Genomic DNA, 24,046 nt, shown 5'->3' with positions numbered 1-24,046 from the left:
TGAAGACCATGAAGCAGAAAGGGATACAGTTAGTGGTCAGGGGTGAGTAAGGCCAGCCCCCGGCCTCCAGGTGCGACCATGCTCGGGGGCACCCGGAGTCCCAGCTGGCCCCGGGCTGGCTGAGAGCCCTGCTGTAATCGCAGCCCATGTCTCCTCAGTTCACCTCTTCCCACTGCCCCCTCCTGCTGCCCTCATCTCTGTGCGGATGCAGACACCCCTCCCCTTCTCCACACAGATCTCTGAGTCACAAGGTTTGTTCCCAGGGAACCCACCTAGGACACCGTCAAGGCAAGAGCTGTGCACAGTAGAGACTAACTGGGCTGGTGTCCAAGAAGTGAAGGGGAACAGAAAGGTTTGGGCCCAGACTGGCGTTCTACAGCTGGGACCACTCTCCATGTTTTGGCTGTCACTGTTCCCTCCCTCCCTCCACGTCCAGCTGAGGGCTGAAAAGTCTTCCAAGAGCCACTCCAAGAAAGTAGTGAGACTTGAGAGGAAAAGCCCTGCTTTCCTCACAGTGAACCCAAGGCCAGACAGCAGCTCGGACCTGTCTTGCTACCTGTCAGAGGGTCTTCATGAGCCAACACCCAAAGGGGCAGGAAGTGGCCAGAGAACTCATATGTGCCCGCCCTAGTTCATGTCTCTGCATTAGGTAATAAATGAGAGGGAAAAAGAGCAACAATTTTATAAAGAAGCCACAAGCCACTGCCTTTGTTCTGTCTCCAACTTCGTAACTTTTGGGCAAAATTATGTGCTAAGAGAAGTTATTTGAACAGGGAAAAGCGTCGTAGATGCTGGCAGCATCCCTCTGGCTGAAGCAGGGAGGGCAATGCCAGCTGAGACTTTTCAGCCTGGCCGGACTGTGGACAGTCTTGTAGATCATGTTGGGAAGGCCTGATGTGCTTCCCAGGCAGCGGGGAGCCTTTACTGGTTTCGTGCAAAGGTATGATGCTTTGGGTTTGAATTCCATGTCTGGTTGAAGGATCATGAGAGTTATTCCTTTGATGAGTTTGAAGCCTGGGTTCTGGACTCAAGTCTGAAGGTCACAGCCTATTCCTTTCTTATCTTTCTAATCCTAAAATATACTTGGCATCCTGGCCCTGGACTCACTGAGTCTGCCAAAGGAAACACTGCTATTTAGTGAGTAGCTATTATGTGCCAGGCACACTGTGACATTATCTCATTTAATGCATCCAACAACTCACAGGTAGAACCACCATGCCTGTTTTCCTGAGGTTCAAAGATATAAGAGACTTATCCAAAGTCACTTAGCTCTTAAGTGAGAGATGGGAACCCAGGCCTCTGTGACCCCAGTGCCCCCTGATCCAAGCAGGATGCTACTGACCTCCCCAGGGCTGTGCGTGGAGAGAGCTCCTTACTCAAGTATAAGTGGAGAATCACAAGTCTAACTTTCGCAGAGGATAGGTAGCAAATGTCAATCAGCCTCCGGCTAAAAGGAGCAGCTATACCTTTACTGCAGGGGGACAGTTTAATTGTCTGCAAATTTCTGCAAATGAATGGAGCAGCAGAAATCAATCTCCAATTTATTCCATTCTTGCAGCTGATCTCAATGTGCTGAAAGGTGTTGGGAGGAGGGTTCTGTGCTACTCAGTTCGCATTTCATATGCAATCAAATGCACCATTCAGCCAGCTTTGCTGTACCTGGGGTGAGATTTAAAGTGTGCTTTATTACCTCCTGGGGCTGAAGTTTGCCTACTTAAAGGAAGAAACAGTCCACAAACACCAAACTTTCAGCGGCAAATTTAGGAAGTTGGAGGGCCAATATACTAAGTTTGCATCATTTCCAGCTATCTATTTTCCCAATATTCTGGAGGCCAAATGTCAGCTGGCCTGAGTCATCTGTTGCAGGTTTACAGGACAGTTATGCTGACAATAAAATGGGGTGATGTGGAAATTGTCCATTAGTATGGAAATGTGTATTATGGAGCTAATTTTAAAGCTGGGGTGGGGTGGGGAGATGACGGCTGGACTCCTAGGGTGCGGTGAAGCCAATCTGCTATTGTAAATTATGCCACACCTGCTTTTCAAGGCCTGCTGGCATACAGCTGGGAGAAATGGGTGCAGACCACTGTTCCCGAGAGTCCCCAGGCACCATGGTTTTCCAGAAGTGACGACCAGTGACATCAGAAATGATTTCTCCAGTAATGAGTCACTATCAGGGGCTTTGGGGATGTCTGATCCAAAAACAAGAACCCTCACAGTGACGGTCCATAGCAGAGCATCTGAATGATTAGCACCAAAGAAGTAATACATTCCCAATAAAAATAAATGTGACAGTCATTTCTGTTAAGTATGTTTAGGGTGGAAAAGAAATGGCTTTGGCCAAAGTAATCAACAGAGAAAAAGAAGGTTTTACCAGAGGAGTTTGCAATTTGAGTGGTGACTCCAGAAGTTCTCTGTCCAGCAGCCAAATAGATCTTTTAAAACATTCTCCTTCCTCTCGTTAATGCCGTTATTTGCTTCCCCTTGCGAAAGGATGAAGCCACCAATGTTACCAAGGCCAGGGAGGGCCGGCAGGTGTGGCTCCCAGTGGCACTCCGGCTGCAGGTGCCCTCGTCGTCCTCCTGGCTGTGCTCCTGCAGCACGAGCCACCTCAGCGTCCTCAGGTGGCGAACGCTTGCTTCAGGGCCTTCCACCGACTGTTGCTTCTCATCATTCCTCCCTTCTTGTGCCTGGTTGACCCCCCGATCCAGCCATGTACTCCCAGCTCAAGCACCCCTTCTAGACTTCTTCAGTCTCTTTTGCTGGGGGGGTTGCCTGCGGCCCGCCCATTACATCCAGAGCTCTTATTTAGCTTCTGATGAATCACACATCCATTCAGTGTTTATCAATGTCTGCCTTCCGCACAGGCTACCAGCTCCATGAGGCCAGGCAGCACGTCTTCCTGGTTTGCTGCTGTGTCCCCTGGTTCCCAGTACAAGGCCAGGCATATAGCAGGTGTCCAAAAAGTATTTTTAAAATACTATTAGATAAAAAAATTATTAAATGAATATAGGGTTGTTGTAGAATTCGGATAATCCAGGTAATGGGCTTAGCATAGAGCCTGCTTCAGGGTATCTGCTCCATAGTTATGTCTGATAAGTACATGAATAAGATGCCTATGATTACATGTTGATTTCCTCCTCAAGCCAAAAATAGCCTCTGTAACAAGACAATCACCACGCTCTCTTTGGATTCTTTGACCCTTCAGTGTTTTGTGAAGTCACTGAGTCCATAGAAGTTTTTTAGAAAATTCACCCCTTGGACTGCCCAACAGAAGACCATAGCTTTCTGGAAGAAATGACAATTGGGCTGAGACCTGAAGGCCAAGTGGGGTTCATCCAGGGAAACGAGGAGGAGAGAGAGTTCCTGGCCAGGGGAACAGCAAGTGAAAGGGCACAGAGGCAGAACATGGCCAAAGACCAGAAGGGCTGAAGCAGAGAGGGTAGGGCTCCAGAAGCTTTGGGAAGGGCTGGAAGGGGAGGAGAGGGCAGGTCTCTTCCATTCACATAGGACTGTTCTGAATCCTGAGGACCATGAAGCCCCTGAATGGTTTTAAGCAAAAGTCTGGGATCTGACCTTGTCTTTGACCTTGCCCTATCAGAGCTGAGGGGCCACCCCCGCAGAACACATTTTCTTAAATAAACTTTCCTTCCTGATATTTGTTATCCTTACTTGAAAAGTTGGACTTAAAAATATAACACAAGTAAAACACCCTCCCCTCCGCCCACACATATTCTACCACTTACTCTAAAACATCAATTTCCCCATGTTAGAACTGCTAGTTAAAAAATAAATAAATAAAACAAAAGCAAACGCTTTGGATGAAAATTTGCCAAATCACACTTCCAAGACGGAATTGCCTCCGAAATATTTCATGAATCTAGCAGCAGCAGTAACAACACAAATCAGGACTTGCTGGTTTCAATAGAGGTGGAAAACGTTTTAAACATATTTAGATTCTTTAGTTAGAGGTCCATTCAATCACGTGTGATGGTAATGGGAATATAACGGAGACAATTTTCCTTTATCTGCTCTGACATTGATAAAATATTCATGTTAAAGAGCTACTTCTGAACACCTGGAGGCATCTTGCAGAGTGTTACAGATGGGCTTATTTTTCTAACACACATATGTAGTCCGGCCTCAACAGCTGTATTCATCGCAGTATGTATTCGGGATGCGTGAGCACGTAGCCCAGATCCCATGCTTTCTGGTTGGCATGAGCTCATAAATGTGTGATTGGCCTTCAAAGAAAGTGCCTGTTAGAAAACCCACATGTGGAAAAACAATGCTTTTCAATTCAGTGCGTACGTATTGGGTGTTCGTCAAGTGCTTTTCCAGCGGAAGTTTCACAGTTAATGACAGTGACTATCCTGTGGGTACCTCAAACACAACATGTCTTAAACCAAATTGAGTCCTGTCCTTCCACCCACTCTTGCCCAAACCCATAAGGTTTCCGGCTTCCCTTTTCTCGGCTGTTGAAGGGCTAGACGCTTATTTCCTATGGATGGTTTACTTCGTTTCCGCCATACCGCACTCCCAAGTGGTTGCCAACTCCTACAGATTCCACCCAGGGGATTTTCCCTGGAATACATCCCCTCCTTCTCTAGGACCACGTTCCCTGACATGCTGTCTGCTCTCCTGTAGCCCACCTGCAGCTTCTTCGTGACTCATTGTTCCTTTTTATACAGGAGCCCCCTGGATAGAAGAATCACAACCAGGACCTCAACACTCTGAGTCTGGGCTTCCCGGAAGCAGACACTGAGGTAAGAATTTAGGGGCAAATAGTATTTTAATATATTTTCTAAAGTTTCTATAATGAACCTATTCTATTTACAATCAGTACAAAAAAAAAAAAAAAAGAATTCATTTACTGACAACCCTGTATCAGACAGACAGAAATACTATTCTAAATATATACTATATAGAATAGTATTTCTGTCTGTCTGATACAGGGTTGTGAGTAAATTAATTCTTCCTTCCTGGTTTTAATATACTTTTTGCTCAAGTTGAAATTGGTCTGAATAATTTTGCATCTTGTGCTTTGAACCTAATGATAAATAGCAAGTTTTCTTCGCGCCCATGTTGCAAATTCTGTAAACATCATTTGGTAGCTGCACAATACATCATGTGGATGCATCAGCCCGTATTTAACCATTCCCCTGATGTTATGCCCATACGTTTAGGTTCTTCTAATTCTGTTATTAAAATGCAAATAAAATATCATTGTATGTAAAGTTTTCTTTGCTTACTTGCTGGTTTTTCTCTAAACAGGATTCCTGAGAATGGACTAGCAAAAATGGGATTACTAGGTCAAAGTTGATGAACATTTAAAGGACCTGTCCCATGTTGCCAAACCCCCAATCACCACTGGAAACAGATTTGATCTTGCCATGGCTGAGCATCCGCAAGTGGTTCCAACACACCTCTCTGGCCGCAACTCCTACAGCTCCAACCATACTGCTTTTGCCCAAACTTGCCAGGCTCTCTGGTGACTTTACACCTTCATTGTCCTGTGTTCCTCTAACCTGGCTATTCTCTTCTCACTCACCTCTAGTCCTGTCTACCTGACTGATAACACGCAGAAACACACACATCCACCACCCCACAACAGGCGCCTATTATATACTGTGTGTGTCATTCTCCAGTTCAGGGTACATAGTAGTTACTGGATAGTCTCTATTAACTCTGGCTTTCTTCTGCCAGGTCGCACTAGTATGCAAATGCATGCTTTAACTTTTAAACTTTAATAAAGGTTATTTAATAACTATCTATTTGTTTAATGAATGCCATCAAATAGCAGATGGCAAGCTGGTAGTATCTCTTTTCTTCTTTTTCCAAAGGAGTTTTTGAGTTTTCCATTCCTTATGGCAACTTCAGAGAAGAGGAAACTCTTGCATTTTTACGTAACACCTGATGCATTTAATCATCGGATTGGACGGGACATCGCTCTCCCCTCCCTTGCAACTGAACTGCCTCACTAAATGGCAGAAGACCGTGCTGGCTGTGGCTGTGGCTGTGGACGGTACAGCCACCTTGCAATGAGGTTTGGCCTCACATGTGCCCAAGAGACTGGGTGATGATGGATGCCACTGGGTTATTCTAGGATGGACTCAGAGGAAAACCCTGTGTGACTTTATCAGGTCCAAAGCCAAGTGCTTCTTTACTTTCTTAAACCAGCTTCTCAGGCAGAATCTTATGGTGATCCAGGGAAAGGAGGGCCCCTAATCAAACTTTCCCAATAGCAGCGGTGAACAGCGTGTTCCTGTCTCAGATAAAGTAATGGAGGGAGGACATTTAAAGCAGTGTCCTGTACGTAGGAAAAGGGAAAAGTACATATCACCAGGACTCATTCTCTGGATTTAGTCAATTTTTGAGACCCTTGTTCCTCCTGTTTTTATCTACTTTCCTTCTTTTTGTTCATTAACTTCTTGATGTTATGGCCGCAAATTCTAAAATTAGAAAGCTGTTTCCCACTCTGGCCACAAAGTCGATTGCCTCCTTTGTCCAACCGATTTTCAAATATCCTTTATGACTGAAATTCAAGATTATTTTGCTTAAGGAGTTATTCTCAACATTTAACCTAAATCATCCTCTTTTCTTCCCCTCTGTAAATTTATTTTCTTTCATTGAAGCCTCCCCCAAACTTTCAGTACTATTCCTCCTCCTCTTTTGTTAAAGACATTTTAATTAAGATACCAGGGTTACATTAGCCTACTTAAGCAATATCTCTCTTTTATCTAGCTCTCTTCAGTGAAGTCCCGAATCAGCAATGTGTCTTTCATCAGCCTGTTCCATGTCTCTCTCCTCCGTTTGTTCTGTGGTTTTAGTTAAGTTACAGATCCTCACATTTTAATTCAGCCCCAACCGCTATTCCACACTACGCCATTCACATTAATAAATTCGTCTTCACAATGATGCACGCAATGTCCCATGTCTCCCTACATCACTGATTACTGCGGCCTTTGAAGGTTCAAAGGTGTGTCAGATCTATCAGGAAAAAGAGGAAAAGAGATCATATTTGATATTCTCCAACATCTGAGGTTTCCTTGGGCTCAGTGGTTTGATGTTGGGAGGGTAAAACAACGGCTTTAAAAAGAGGATAGGGTGTTATAAATATTCAGTTGCCATGTAATACTCATTCTTCCTGAAAAGACTGAAGGATCAGCCTCCTTTTTCAAAGCCAGGATTGACAGATACAGCAACCATTTGATAATGGAGCACGGGAAATCTATTACGGGACCAAGAGAAATGTGTTAGCATCCCAGCTATTCTGTGAACATGCCCCACAGGAAGGGAGAGATTTCATTTGTTTTCAACTACTTCTCCACATTAAATTCTTCAAGCGTTTTACAAATAGAAAAATATCTTTGAAAATCAGTGAGTACTAGATGATGAGAGAGAACATTTTTTGAGCACTTACTATGGGTTAGACACTAGGTCTTACAAAGCATTTTTCTCTTTAATGCTCATACAGTCTCTGTAGGTACCATTACACTCCCATGCTACAGATCAGGAAACTAAGGCCAAAAAAAGTTGCTCAAGGACATACTTCTGGAGAGTGGAGGAGCCAGGATTTGAACCTAGAGCATTTTATTTGGAGACTGGATTATTATCCATTCTACTTCTGGCCTTCTGTGTGTGCCCTCTTTCCACATTAAATTTTTAACTACTGAAAGGATTGTATTCAGGATCTCTTCCAGTTAAACTTAACATGTATTACATTTATCCTTGATCTGGTCTATGAGCTGCATCTTCAATATATATTCAGAACTTGACTGTTTCTCACTCTGTCACCCTTTCCCAGCTGCCACCACCCTGGTCCAAGCTAACAACCTCTTTTGCCTGGATTATGGCAAAAGCCTCCTAACTGGTCTCCCAGCTTCTGCCCTTGCCCCAATACCCCCTATATCACCCCCACAGCAGCCAGAGCGGTCCTGTTAAAACATGAACTGGATGACAACAGTTCTCTGCTTTATAGCTTCCAGTGGGGCCTCCTGGCATTTGGAGTAAAACCAGTGTGGCCTGCAATGTTTTATATAATCTTCCCCCAGCCCCTGGCCCCCTGTACCTCAAGTCCCCTTTGACTCACTCTGGCCCAGTCTAGTCATACTGGCATCACGGTGTACAGCAGGTACTTTCCACCTCAGGGCCTTTGCACCTCCTGCTTTCCCTGCCTGGAATGCTCTTTCCCCAGATATTTACAGAGTTGCTGTATTAGTTTCCTATAATACAGCAACAACAGGGTATAACAAACTCAGTGGCTTAAAACAACACAAATTTGTTATCTTCCAGTTCTGGGGGGCAGACATCCCAAACAGGTCTCACTGGGTTAAAATCAAGGTGTGGTCAGGGTGGTGTTTCTTCCTGAGCCCCTAGAGGAGAATCTGTTTCCTCCTCTTTCCCACTTTCTAGAGGCCCCTGACATTTCTGGGCTTGTGGCCCCTTCCTCCATCTTCAAAGCCAGCACTGGAGCATCCTCAAATCTCTGTCTCTGGCCTCCTGCTTCTCTCTGAGAAGGACTCTTGTGATTATCTAGGCCCACCAGGATAAGCCAGGATAATCTCCCAAACACAAAATCCTTAATTTAATCCCATCTGCAAAGTTGCTTTTGCCCTGAGGTGGCATCACAGGTTCCAAGGATTATGATGTGGACATCTTGGGGGCCATTATTCTGTCTACCACGGTACCTCTTTCACTTCATTCAGATCTTTGCTCAAACGTCAACCTCTCTGTGAAGGCTGCCCTGGCCGGTCTAGTCAGCATTTCTGGCTCTCACTAAAACTTCGTACCCCCATCCACGCTTTATTTTTCTCTTCTCTGCAAGGTAACAATCTAACATACTTATATTGATTTATTTCATTGATTATTTGTCTCCTCCACTAGAATGTAAGCCCCATCAACACAGGGATTTTTGTCAGTTTTTTGTAGCCATATCCCCAGTGCCTAGACTCGTGCTGGCATATAGTATATGCTCAAAAAAATGTGTGCAATAATTTATATCCTATACCATAGGCTGACAAATAGAGTGTCTTCATCACATTAGGAGATGAAAAACGAGAAAGAATTCAATCCGTCATGATTCACTGAGTATCTTTATGTGACTTCCACTGTGTTACATGATGTGTGAAATACAGAAATTCATGAAGAGGTATCAGGCTGTCATTTACAGTGGTGAAGGCTGTGCACTGCACAAAGGCCCTTGGAGGAGGTGGGCAAGGGCTGAAATTCACCCTGTGTTAATGCAACCTTATGCCCATGGGGACTGTGGCCCTTGAGGGGATGGCTGTTTCTAATTCACATGAAGGTACTGTCAAGTCTCTTGTACCCCGGCTCTGCCCACCTGGCATAAGCTAGCCCTAAGTTCTTCCCCCAGGGGCGCTTTAGAGCTAGTGAGACACAGGAGGGGAAGAACCCAGAGGAGGTAGACAGAGGAAACGGTGAAGAGGACTATAGGACCATTGGATTCAACCTAGGAACACAAGTGGGGCTCAGCTTCTACCTGCTGTCGAGCCTTCTCGGCCTGGAAGTTGGGGAATCTTGGTTTCTATCCTGCCTGTGCCACCAAAGCTGCGTGACAGTGGGGACTTTACTACTCCTCTCTGAGCAGCAGCTCCCTCACCTCCGAAATGGGTGGGACAATCCTGCCCGCACAGGGTTCCTGTGAAGGTTGTGAGGAGGCTTTGTCAACTCCAAAGTCTGCTCTCATATTGGTTCATCATTTATAAGATACGGCTCCTGCCTCAGTGATGCCTTCACTCAGGACATCCAGTGGCTCTCCCATCAAAGTGAAGGGTGAGGCCATTACAATGGGCTGTGAGGCACCATTTAATCTGCCCCACCTCCTTCACCTGTCAACCTTATATCCTACAACTCTGCCCTCTGCTGACTCCACTCCAGCCACACTAACCTCCTTGATGTTCTTTTGACCATGAACATTCCCACCTCAGGGCCCTTGTACCTGCCGTATCCTCATCCAGGAAAGCTCTACACCTGGGTCTCCATGGCTTGTACTCTTACTTCAGCCAAGTCTTCCCTGACCCCAAGAAGACTGCATGATATCTTCCAACACTTCCTATCTCTCTTCTATGCTTTATTTATATCCATATCATTGTTACCATCTAACATGCCACATACTTTGCTTATTTATATTATTTTTTGTCTGTACCGTCTCCCTCCCCACATCAATACATAAATCCATGAGACAGACATTTGCTTTTTACCTTTCTTATTTACTGGTCTAACCCTAGACCAGTTAATAAGAGAGGTAAACCAGAACAGGCCTTGGTACCTGGTTAGTGCTCAGACGACACATGAATTCAATGAATGATGAATTAATCTAGTTGAAAAGGCAAAATGAGCCTATATGGAGGAATACAATCAACTGAGAAGCTCCGCTGTGTTTACTGACTGTTAGCAGAAACGGAGATTGTGCCTGAGTGAAGTGATCAGGGTGGCAGGCTAAATGCTGACTTGATTTTGCAGGACAGTTAAGGTTTGGATGGACAAAGCAGGGACTCCCAGGTAGAAGAAACAACGGAGATAATAATACTAGCATCATATACTTACTGAATGCTTGGCAGGTGCCAGGCACTATTCTAGGCACTTTATAGATACATCATCTCATTTAATCTTCAAAACAGCATTTTGGTAGCTACTATTATTAACCTCATGATGTGGATGAGGAAACTGAGGTACAGCAAGGTTAAGTAATTTGCAAAGAATAGTTCAAAGAAACATAAGGTTTGTAACAGTAGCAGTGTGGGTCCTTACTCTAACAAGTAGAAGTAAAGTACTTAGCTCCTAGAAGACTCTCACTAAGTGATGACTGTCATTATCAGTACAATAGGTAGGCCAGAGAAATTACAAGAATTTTGGTGTTTTTCCTTTCTTTCTCATGCCTTATAAATGGGCTGATGCATGAGTTCAAACATGTTTGTGAACTCCTTCCCTTCCACCTGCAGAAATTTCTATTTTGTGTTGGACACACTGGGTAGCAACCATGAGTAGACACAACGGTGTGTAGCTAGATGTCTAGTCTCTAAGATTATGGACATTTTATATTTGAAGGAACATCAATATCTAAGCCAGAGGCTGGAAGATCAGACAGGAGGTCACTGCTCCAAAAGTAGCATCTTCCAGGTCCAAGAAGCAGCATCTTTTTCCTCTTTAATGTGGAATATTTATAACAAAGGTGCCCCGTAAATATGTCAATATCTTGCTTCTGATATACCTGGCTGCCATTTACTGTAAGAGGCAGTTTAAAACAGTGGTTGAAGGCACTACTGTTAATTTGATGATCTGTGTTCAAATCCCAGCTCTGCCACTTACCAGCGATGTGCTAAAATTATTCAACCATTCTGCGCAACAGTTTTAACATGTATAAAATGGATACTGTAATAGTACCTATGCCATAGGGTTGTTGTTGTTGTTGTGTGTGTGTGTACAAACCCACACAAATATGCACATATAGTGTTCTTCAAGTGTTGGCTATTACTTTTCTTTTAGGATACATTTAGGGTACATTCTGTAGTGATATTTCTCCTTTACACCTGTAGAGATAGTTAGTGTTGGACTCAAAGAAGCAACTATCAGTTTCAATTAATCTGTGCAGGCTCACATTTAATTTGCCTCTTTTCCCAGTGCTCACATCTTATCTGTTTCAACACTCTCCTGATTCACTCCTCAAAATGTTTCTTATCATAATCAAAATGCTTCAAACTAGTAATAAAAATGAAATCTTAAAAGGAGCTGGGCATGGGCGGTGGGGGAAAGACACATTACAAACAGAAGAGAAAAATAAGGATGACAGCGGATGTCTTGCCAGAAACAATGCAAGTTAGGAGACTATGGAGCAAATCTTTAAAATTAAATCTTTAAAATTAAAAGTGAAATAAACACTTTTTCATATAGACAAAAGGTGAAAGAATTCAACACCTTCTAGATATGCTTCTAGACCAGGCATTCTGAACTACTATTTACCAAATGTTATCTTTAAGGTAGCACAGAATAGGTACTCAGTGGATATGTGTTATAAGAAGAAACTAACAGATGAAGTCATGGTTCTTCTTTGCTTATAGTGTGGTCTACTCTATCCTCTTAGCCTGACATTCAAGGCCCTCTAGAACTGGAGCTCAGAAAAATTTTCTAATTTTCTTTCTCTAATGGAATCATCTACTTTAGATCAAATGCTACTGCACCGTGATCACTGAACAGCTTTAATGTTTTCCTGCTTTTGTATATTACCCCATAGCATCCATCTTACCTGGAATGTCCTTCCCACTTAAATTCCAAAGATGCCACCTCCTCTCAGAAGCCCTCCTTGATCATCCCAGTCAAGAGAGTTGTGGAAGATAGGGAGGGAGAAGTTGTCACCCAGGCAGCCAGACTGTCCCTGGCAATTAGCAGGGTATTGGCTGTACCAGTGAGATGACTCCTAAAACCCTGCTATAGTACCTCTGATGCAATTGTGAAATGGTTTTAATTATTTTACAGACTTTGATCACGCATGTCTACACTGATTCTTTGACATTTCAGCTTGCAAAGTCTTATTTTTTGAAGAAGAGCAATGCTGTATATGGCAGCAATCTCATAATCTTGAACACTGTTAAGTCTTTTTGAGGTGTAAAAAGGGTCAAACTTAGAAAAAAAGACCAGCATTGTAATAGCTTAGAGGCAATTCCAGATTATCGGATTGCCAAGAATCATACATTCTCATTATATGAAACGTAATGGCTCGTGGACTGTGTGAATATATGTGCAGGAATGTTTCATATCTGTTAGACTAAATGTTTCTTTTTAAAGATAAAAACAAAGGCAACTGAATCTCCCATCTATATGGCAGTATTAACTCTTGTTGAGCAAAACTGAGGCTCAGAAAAGTTAAACAGGGCTTCCCTGGTGGCGCAGTGGTTGAGAATCCGCCTGCCAATGCAGGGGACATGGGTTCGAGCCCTGGTCTGGGAAGATCCCACATGCCGCGGAGTAACTAGGCCCGTGAGCCACAACTACTGAGCCTGCGCGTCTGGAGCCTGTGCTCCACAACAAGAGAGGCCGCGACAGTGAGAAGGCAGAGGCCCGCGCACCGCGATGAAGAGTGGCCCCCGCTCGCCGCAACTAGAGAAAGCCCTCACACAGAAACGAAGACCCAACACAGCAATCAATCAATCAATCAATCAATCTTTAAAAAAAAAAAAAAAAAAAGAAAAGTTAAACAACTTGTCCAAAGCAACACAGAGAGTCAGTAGCAAGTGGGGACGTATTGATTGGGTTTTATATCAATATTTCTCCAGAGGTACACTCAATCTTGACATTATTCAAAGGACAAGATTAAGATTTTTTTATTTCCAAAAGTGTTCAAAGGATTTTTTTTTTTAATGAGAATTGGAAAACACTTCAGCATGGCCCTGACTTTCAAAGGCATCAGCACTTTTTCCTTTAAACTAAAATTCAGATATTAAGAACTCTGGTGTAAAAATCATCACTTTCAAGTTCAAACTGAACAGTAGTCTTAAATCTAGTCTTGTAGTTGATCAGAAGTAAAAGAGAAAATATCACACTTGATTAGCACAGTACCGTTTACATATGCGACCCTGTTGGTTCCCTCCCAGCACATAACTGTGGTCAGGCCCAGGGAATTAAACCCCAGTTGACTGACTCTGCATTGACACATGACTGTAAAGCACAGACTCTCATATTAAGGATTTAAGTTGGGCTTCAGCAGAGACTCTCAGTCCTGAAAATTGAAATCATGAGTCGTGATGGCAATAAAATGCTCATGAAATGTGGTCATGGCCCAGGGGTAATTTTTCTGTAATTGCACTTTCATTTCTGTGATCGGTCCTTTAGCTATGGTACAGAGAGGATGCTTTCCATCTTGCATTACAGGAGCTGTTAGAGAACTTCTCCAAGAACAGGGAAATGGTTGAAATATGCAGATCCCTGAGTGAGCCTTCTCTCTGGGATAATGTTTAGTCTCCTATTGGGTCTCCAGGGTGCTCTCAGAGAGAGCTATGGACTCATGTGATAATTCATGATGGTTGGACTGATCCAACATGATGAGGTTGGTAAAATCAGCATATTAAAGTAACCATGGTGTTTCCTCGGAACAAATCCAGATGTGCCCAACGGGAGAAATCCATGTCAAAGAGTCAATTACTCCTATGATGTAATAAGTTTTGGAGGAGACAGAAACTGAGCAGGGAATGAGGGAGAAATAGAACACGAAGTTCATCTCACCAGGAATAGGCAAAGTGTGAGTGTTTCTTTTGTAGAAAGAGGTTGAATGAGCCCCAGAATTCCCAATGTAACTAAGTGAACAATATTAAGGACGAAGAAAAACTAAGGCACTTTTATAACCATTCTCACTCTCACATTCCCAGCAGTAGATGGTAACCACAGTGCCTTCCCCTATCAACTCAGAGAACTATTTAGCTTCTGTACAAAGCTAGGGAAAAAACACTATGACAATTAATTTCATAAGTTGAAGCAGTTCTGCAAAACTTTCAGATCTTCCTCCACATAGTTAGTAAGCCATGTTATACTTAAGAAAAATGAATTTACTGTATTAGCAATCTCACAGCAGAGCCCAGATTTGCTCAGTGAGTCTAGATAAGGTTAGCTTCCCTCTCTTCGGGGCAATAATGGGGGTGTCTGGGAAAAGCTAGATGTACCTGGACTTCCAATAAGACAGAACTAACTGCACAGCTAATGAGAAGCACAACAATTTTAAAGTGGCAGGAAAAAAAGTAGTAATAAGAGATGAAGAAAGAAAGAAAAAGGAGTAACAAAAGAAGACAGATGAAGCCTGTTTAAGGTTTCTATCGATTGCACTATTTTATTATATCAGTATGGTGCTCAGAAGGAACTAGTGTTGACAAGTTAATGAACTCTAGTTAGATATTTCCAGATGAAGCTGAGAATGGCATTAGCACCCGCCTTGTCCTAATCATCTGAGACCTTGCCTTGTATAAACGTCTTGATCATTACAAAGGAGCCCAAATTATCTGCACTAACAATAACCATCAATCAAATGCTAAGAAGACAAAGGGTGTACAAATCAACGCAGGGTCACTGGAGGCGTTTAACGGAAACCGGGCTGGACTTGAATTAGAGGACCCGGGCTCTAGTCCCTGCTCTGCATTTAGTAAGTGTGTCCCTTTGAATAAGTCTTTTGAATCTTTCTGAATCTGGGATTTGTTTCTGTAAAATAGGAATAATACTGCCTATCTTGACAGACTATAATAAAGACTGAATGAGCCATTAGGTATGGATTACTACTATTTCAAAGTTCTGCTTGGTAGGATGATGTCAAATGAATTAGAACTTAGAGGTTCTTTTACACCAGGGATTCTTAATGCCAACATTACCTGGTGTCCATGGGAAAACTTCCAGATTCTTTGGACCTACAAAAATTATTTGTAAAATTCTATCTGTTAACACACAGATGTGAGGGATGCATTTGTCCTCCAAAGCCTTAAGAACCACTGCTTTAAACTCTTTGGAGTAAAGATATCTTTCACTTTTCTACATTGTTTCTGATCTTATTTTTTTTAATGATTCATGAAACAAACATCTATTCAACACCTACCATGTGCTATGCACTGTTCTAGATGCTGGGGATAGAGTGGTGAACCAAACAGAAAAAAAATGTCCCTCAATAAGCTAATATTATAACAGATTTATTCTCCAGGATAACCTTATGTATTGAGGCACTAATATCTAAACTGTATATTTAGAGGGAAGTGGGAATAGAAAGTACTTGTGCAGTTAAGCAAGGGGATCTGGTTTGAGCTGACTAAACTTCCAGTCGAGACTCATTCCAATAGCCCAGGAATGAACGCAGGCATAAGGGACTGGAATTAATGTCAGACCCACCCATTTGGCCTGGTAGACATAAAATGTGTTTAGGGTGCCACCCTCTGAGATTTTCATAGAGAATGGCAACACCATGCTGATTGGGACACTGGGTTTCTCAGACTATACTGAAGGGAAAAAAAACCCAAAACAACACTTCTCCTACTGCCGGCTGAGAATGTATCGTAAGGAAATAATTCAACTTAAGGTAAAGAGTTATTGAATGTTCATGGCACACTGTTTTTCTGATAGTAGAAGATGATGAAAGAGGAAGTAGGGAGAGAGGAAGAGGCAAAGATGGGAGGCAGAGAAAAGAGAGGGAGGCAGGGAGGAAGGAAGAAAGGAAGGAAAAAGGAAGGGAGGAAGGGAGGAAGGGAGAGAGGGAGGGAGGAAGGAAGGAAGGGAGAGGAAGGGAGGGAGGTTAAAAGGAAGGAGGGAAGATGAAAGAAAGGAAGAAAAAAAGAAAGAAAGGAGACCACTGAAACATTCCACAAAGGAGAACTATTTAAGTTTACAAACGTATTGGTTTGTCAACTAGAAGAAATATTGTGCAGTCTTTAAAAATAAGAAGATCATGGAGCAATATAAAAAATGTTCATAATAAAATAAGTGGAAAAAATTATAGTACAAACTTTTGTCTACACTATGTGCATATATGTGCAATATATTTGGATGGGAAATAGAAGGGAATGTTCACTGAGTATTTTTCTGGGGGATCACGAATTTTTTTTTTCCCCAAAATGGTTTTAATGCTGTTACAGATTTCATAACACAAAAACTTAAAAAAAATAAAAAAGTTCCCAGATTTGTTTTTATTAGTCTGTATTATAATGAATGTTGAAGTCTGGTCTGGAAACCAAATCTGCTTTGAAAATAAAGAGTCTAATTATTGCTCTAAGTTTTAATCACCAGCTTGCGCAGTCTGAGCAGACAGGCTGGGAAGACTTGCGAGTCAGTCTGACAGAATTATTGAGAGTGAAGAGTCTGCACTGGAAATGCTGCTGTCTTTCCTCACTTGAACTTGAGCAGAGAAAATAGAAAGTGTTATTAGCATCTCCACCAGGGGTTTGGCTTCCGTGGTCTGAACCACAGAACAGGCTGTGGGATGGGCTGGGGGCAAGGAGGAGCCTAAAATTAAGGAAAGGAGGGAGCTAGCAAGAGAGAAGAGAAAACTGGTGAATGGGGTAAATGGCTACCAACCAACGTCTCAAGTCTGCAGGGGGTGATTTTGGTTTTCATCCGCAATGGAGCTTGCCTGCTCAAACCCTGCTCTTTAAATCTGAGAACCAGCCCTGTTCCATGCTTCTAGCATCAAATTCGAGAGATTTTTAGAGGAACGTGGACTGTTCATCGGTACCTTGCTACTCAAAGCAAGGACCTCAGAGCATCAGCTGGGAGCTTGTTAGAACCCTAGACCGCACCCCAGAGACATGGAATCAAAACCTGAATTTTCAAAAGATCCCCACATTAAAACCCGTATGCACATCAAAGTTTAAGATGTGCTTATCTACATAATTTCCGCACACTTTTGACTCGGTTTACACAGATCCCATCTCCTAATTGTAGCCCTTAGAGCAAAATCATGAGATAGAAAGGCATGCAAATAAGCCATCATACTATATTTCATGATATCTCTGGTCTCTATCACATTCTAGAAATCGAAGGTGTGCCCTAAAGGCCATTTCCCACTGGACTGTGAATTTCTTCTCCTACTTCCAGGGGTCGGGGTGTGGGGAACCAATCCATGTGGTTCACTATTGCGGCGGCCGAACTTGGCACCATACATGATCACACTTGGTGAGCCAAAGTGACGGAGTGGGTGAGTGTGATAAGGACCCTGGGAACTCGTGAGGTATATGCACAACACCTGGAAGGTAAGCTATACGATGGCAGGAAGCGTCCACGGCTGTACCCTAGTGCACAGAGCAGTGCCTGCCCCACAGGAGATGCCTGACGGACGATTAAATGATATAGTCATGACATTAATTATACAGTGGAAAACATCTTAGTAAACTAAAATTGATGAAGGACTGAAAGGCTAAGAGTTCATGACCACATATGGGATGTGGTGTTAGTGGGCTGGAATTAATCCTTGGCTTTGCCATTTACAAGCTGTGCATCTTAGTTTACACATCTGTACCAGGGGGATGATACCCACCTCTCAGACTGCTGTGATATTTAACCAAATGTGTATTTAGATTTAAATCTATAGAGATGGAAAGTCATTTGTAAAACTCTAAGTGTCAGCAAATTTTGTCTGTAAAGGACCAGATAGTAAATATTTTAGGCTTTGCGGGCCATACTGTTTCTTTCTTTCTCTTTTTTTTAAGACTTATTTATTTATTTATTTGGCCACGCCACGCGGCTTGGGGGATCTTAGTTCCCCTACCAGGGATTGAACCCGGGCCCTCGGCAGTGAGAGTGTGAAGTCCTAACCACTGGACCGCCAGGGAATTCCCCTGGGCCGTACCGTTTCTGCTACAATTACTCAACTCTGTCTTGGCACCAAAGCAGCCATAGGCAATAAATCAATGAATAGGCATGACTGCGTTTCAATGAAACTCTGTTGGTAAGATCAGGTAGTGGGCCACGTTTGGCATGTGGGCTGCAGTTGGTTAAGCACTGTTCTAAACTTCTATATATATTAGTAATCATTACCTACCAGCTTCTAAATGCTAGCAAGAAACTTGCCATAGAGCTTATTTACTCACTTGAAGTATTTTCCAATCTATAAAAACGTAAGATATCAGATGAGAACATATACAGAGCTTTAAACATGTTGAATCATATAAAAGACCAAACTTCTTTAGAGAAGCTCTAAAGGCATTTAAAACTTTATTCTTACAATAGTACCTTTTCACTTTGTAAGACAGAAGCCCAGAATAGGCACATGAAAAGATGCTCATCATCGCTAATTATTAGAGAAATGCAAATCAAAACAACAATGAGGTACCACCTCACACCGGTCAGAATGGCCATCATTAAAAAGCCTACAAATAACAAATGCTGGAAAGGGTGTGGACAAAAGGGAACCCTCTTATACTGTTGGTGGAAATGTAAATTGGTGTAGCCACCATGGAAAACAGCATGGAACTTTCTCAAAAAACTAAAGATAGAGTTGCCATATGATCCAGCAGTCCCATTCCTGCACATACACCCAGACAAAAATTTAATTTGAAAAGATACATGCACCCCTATGTTCATAGCAGCGCTATTTACAATAGCCAAGATATGGAAATAACCTAAATGTCTGTCAACAGATGAATGGATAAAGAAGATGTGGTATGTATACATACATATATACATATATGTATATATGTATATATACAATGGACTATTACTCAGCCATTAAAAAGAATGAAATAATGCCATTTTCAGAAACATGGATAGACCTAGAGATTATTATACTAAGTGAAGGAAGTCAGAAAGAGAAAGACAAATACCATATGATATCATTTATATGTGCAATATAAAATAGGACACAAGCAAACATATCTATGAAACAAAAAAAACCTCATAAATATAGAGGACATACTTGTGGTTTCCAAGGGGGTGGGGGGTTGGGGGAGGGAAGGATTGGGGGTTTGGGATCAGGAAATGCAAACTATTATATATAGGATGGATAAACAAGGTCCTACTGTATAGCACAGGGAACTATATTCAATATCCTGTGATAAATCATAATCGAAAAGAATATGAAAGAGAATGTATACATATGTATAATTGAGTCACTTTCCTGTACAGCAGCACTTAACACAACACTGTAAATCAAATACTTCAATAAAATAAAAAAAATTAGACAGAGGCCCAGACTCAGAAAGGGAAACCAGTTTACACAATATTGTATCAGAAATGGCTTTTGGAAGTGAGGGCTACTGGTTCTAGATCAGACATATCTCACTAAAACTCTGGGCTTATGACCTGGCTCTGTGGTCAAGAGTAACCTGGAAACATGAAAATGTTAAAGGAAAAAAAAATAGAGTATTGCAAATTGCATCCAAAGAATGTCAACAGCCTGCTTTTTGCTCCATTGTTACAGCGACAATCCTGACATTTAAAGTCATAGCTCTGTGAGTTATAAGCCTAACAGGCAGCAGGGAAGCACAAAACCCATGAAACTCCACAAGGCACCCTCAGCATAAGAAAATAACATCAGAGTCGAACCCGCCGTGTGTCAGCACAAGCTAAAGACGCAGGAATTTCGAAGAGTCTTGCTGTCATGAGCCAAAAGGGGAGCGCACATCTGAATTAAGGTAAAGTCAGAACAGGAGGTACTTCCTAAATACTTCTATGATACCCAAGTGTGTGCACGAGCTGGGAGCTAACCATCGTCAAAGCCCCTCCCAAGCCTGGGGCCTGTTCCATAACAAGTGTTCAGTAAAGGTGATACCACACTCCTTCTTCCCCCTTCTTCTCTTGTTATTAACACTATGAAATCATCCTGCTAAGCATCTCTCAGTGTATAGATAAGACCATTTTTAATTAGTACCTATCTTGTATTCAATAGTAAATGGACTTAAGCATCTGAAGAAAATGTTTTTAGGTTTAGAAATTCAATGAATATGTAGGAACATTAATAAATGATGTTAATGGCTGTGGGTGCCATTATACTTACAATTAGTGAAGAATATTTTAATCTCATTATATTGACCTTGCTAGCTTTTAATACATATTTCAAAGCAGTTGAAATGAATCAGAATTCTACCAACAATTTTCATCCAGTAATATTTCTCAAGAAAACTCTATTAAACCAAATTAAGTCACTGTTCAGTTTTCTACACAGCATAAATACTTTCAAATTTAAAAATAATTCAATTTTAATGATGAAATTATTTTCATCAGGATGAATTGCATTGTGTATAAATTTTATGCCAAATATGTGATTCATTGATTGGTTTTTGCTAAATTAAAATTTTCCAGTGGCAACTTCTGATTTGTGGGTTCTGTTTTGTGGCTTTATTCTACCAAGTCCAATGTTGCAGTTCTGTATTTTTGAAAAGAAGTTTTGATTCTTGCATCAATTTCTAGTTTATAATAAAATAAAATTTCATCTGTGTAGTTCTGGCCATTGTCACTTTATTTTGTTCTCATTCTCTGACCAAGTCTAATTTTTCACGGGACATTTTTTGTGGTTTTCCATGATGCCAACAATATTTGATCCTTCAGCCAATTTTTCTTCTACAAAAAATTTTACATTTGCAGTTTGAGCCACTGCCTGTTTGATTTTGTGTGTATTATCTCTAGCAGCAATATATTAATTGGATTCAAGACTGGTGGTCTGTATCTATTTCTTGGAGTAAAGAACATCAGTAAAGCAAAGACATACACCTGAGTTCAAAGCATGGTCCAAATGTCAAGGTCAAAACAGCAGTGTCAAAATATCTTGCTTTGAAAATTAGAAGTTAAAGTTATACAAGACCTTGAGGAATGGAGAATCCAATTTAGACTTAAAAAGGTAGGGATTCAGCTCAGATCAGCTCTTAATAAGGATCTGGGCTGAAAATGGCTCCCTTCTCTTGCAATGAGCTCTTTACAACCATTGTCTCATGGAGTATTCATTACAGCGCCAGCAGGCAGGAACTATCCCCATTTTACAGACTGGGAAACCAAGGCTCAGAGTATCTTACCCAGGATCATACAGCTTATAAATGGCAGAGCTAGGATTTGAACACTGTAGCTCTTAGTCACTAACACTGTATTGTCTAGGCTCAGGGTTTACTGAGTTTTCTTGGGGAAATGAGACTGTCTTGCAGTCTCAAGGCTACATCCAAGAAAACCCTTTTTTTCACTTGTGTCTTGAAACTGATGTGAATTTAAAGAGATCAGTGCCTTGCTATCTGAGTTGCTATTAATTATTTTATTAATCATTTTGCACTTGGGCCACCATCTACCCATCGTGGGACACCTTCAAAGACCCTTGTGCCTTGATTTGTTCTCAATCAGAGCAGTTAGACACCTGCCTTAGGTGTAGGAGCCTGTGCTGATTTGAGACAAATGTGTTTAACTCTCCTAATAAAGGGTGTGAACTGGGAATAATGCAGCATTTCACAGTGCCGCTCAGAATATTTCTGAATAGGTATCCCAAAGAAAAAAATGAAGACCTCTATGTTTACTCTGGCAAAATGCTGAATATAATAACTATCCCTCATCAAGGGTCTTAATGTCTATGAACATAATGAAGGCTCTGAGAAGTCCTGCAAGTAAAAAAATAAATCCAAGTTTCCCCAAATATGGCTGGCTCACCCTTCTCACGACAGCCGAACAACACATCAGCCATCTTGCAACCATGTGGGGACAAGTATGAGGGTTAAAGCTGGCAAATTAAGGGTGGTGGGATGAAATGGAGGAATAAACTGGCTTTCTCATGGCACTGCTGAGCAGCTGAATCAACCCAAACAATCATCTATCCTGGGACTCCATGTTAAATAAGAAAAAGCACCCCTACTTAAAAGCTATTCTTTCTTTAAAAATCAATTAATTAATTAATTTTTGGCTGCATTGGGTCTTTGTTGCTGCGCGCGGGCTTTCTCTAGTTGCGGCGAGTGGGGGCTACTCTTCGTTGCGGTGCGCGGGCTTCTCATAGCAGCGGTGGCTTCTCTTGGTGTGGAGCACGGGCTCTAGGTGCGCGAGCTTCAGTAGTTGTGGCACGTGGGCTCAGTAGTTGTGGCTCGCGGGCTCTAGAGCGCAGGCTCAGTAGCTGTGGCGCACAGGCTTAGTTGCTCCGCGGCATGTGGGATCTCCCGGACCAGGGCTCGAACCCGTCCCCTGCATTAGCAGGTGGATTCTTAACCACGGCGCCACGAGGGAAGCCCCTTAAAAGCTATTCTTAATCAGGCTTGTTGGTTGGTATTTTGAGAATCAAGTAAGATTCTATATTTAAAGCTGTGTATCCATACCAACCCAATATCATTTCCACTTTAATTATGGAAGAGTCTGAACTCTTGCAGCCAAATGCATCCCTGATACCTGCTCAGTATTTATGGAATAAATAAATACGTTTCCCCACCATCTTTAAACTTGAAAGCACACTGTTTTCTGAAGGAGAGTCATGGGTTCTCCTCCACAAACATGCTCTAAGAATAGGGTTCACATGGTCGTTCTACCCAGAGCACCTAAACCCCAAAGGGAAAGTGAGTAGTTCTGGATAAACATGAAAGTGAAAAAGGCAGAAAGAAGCAAACAAAAACTCCTGATATTCCATATCAAAACAAACACTTTCAAAGTCACAAATCCTCTCCCTGGCTAGCCCTTGCTAAATCTGCCCCAGCCACATAAATTGCCACCAGCTGATAATGCAATCAATTGGCTCCAATCTTTTGTTTATGTGATCATTAGTTCAAAGCCAGAGACAATTTGTTGGGTGTGAAAAATGCTACCTATGGCACCTGAATTTACATCTGACAATTGATTTGGGTCCCAGTAGGCTTTTAGGACGGCCTCTTCTGGAAGTCAGTGCAGCCACAAAGCATGATAAAAATGATGGTGGGTCTACAGCAGCGTGCTAAACTCACTGTAAATTTCAGGTCTCCAAAGAGCCACAGTTGGTAAAGTATTATTGATGAGATGGTGAGACTTACCTGGAGCCATCTTTTTTGATGATTTAATATTGACAACTCAACTTAATAAAACATAACTTGGGATAGGCAGAAGGGTGTTATAATAGCCTGATGCCCTTCATTATATTTAGCTCTGATCAGATGATTAATATAAGGCATGTTAAACAACCAGTGAGCTGCTAAGATTTAAAAAGTTCTAAGCATTGGGGGAGTGGAATTCTCGTCAATTCACAGCTTGAGGTACATACTGAAAAGAAGTTTCCAACTATAGTTCTCTTGAGTTTCTCTTTGAGTTGGCATGTTTTCCAATACCAATTTCATTTTTCATATTATTGGAAGGCGGCATAGAGTAGTAGAGAGAGAAACAGAATTTCAGGGGAGCTGATGTGTTTTGGGATCTGTTACTCACAGGTTCTAGGACACTGGGCATGTCAGGAATTTCTCCAGTCTCAATTTTCACATCCACAACATGGGGACGGTGATCTTATTCCTCCTCCGGCGAGCGTGTTAGGGCTGCACAGTTGAAAACTGAGTGCCCTTATCTTGTCTTCCTTCTAGCTTTCCTAGTCTTACTATCCTTTCTAATTTCATCACATCCTTGTTTATCCTGTTCAGTGTGAAGTTATGTAAATTGT

At 42.1% G+C, this 24,046-nt stretch overlaps 1 protein-coding gene across 1 annotated transcript in view; it reads right to left on the bottom strand.

Moving 5' to 3' along the window:
- The window catches only part of CDH13 (cadherin 13), a 1,051,470-nt gene that overhangs the window by 596,962 nt on the left and 430,462 nt on the right, over positions 1 to 24,046 (bottom strand). The gene's annotated exons all lie outside the window — the stretch shown is intronic.

Source organism: Balaenoptera ricei, chromosome 19 (genome assembly GCF_028023285.1).
Source record: "Balaenoptera ricei isolate mBalRic1 chromosome 19, mBalRic1.hap2, whole genome shotgun sequence".
Classification (NCBI taxonomy): Eukaryota; Metazoa; Chordata; class Mammalia; order Artiodactyla; family Balaenopteridae; genus Balaenoptera; species Balaenoptera ricei.
The sequence above is the reverse complement of the archived record's forward strand: the minus strand, read 5'-3'. Positions and strand labels throughout refer to the sequence as shown.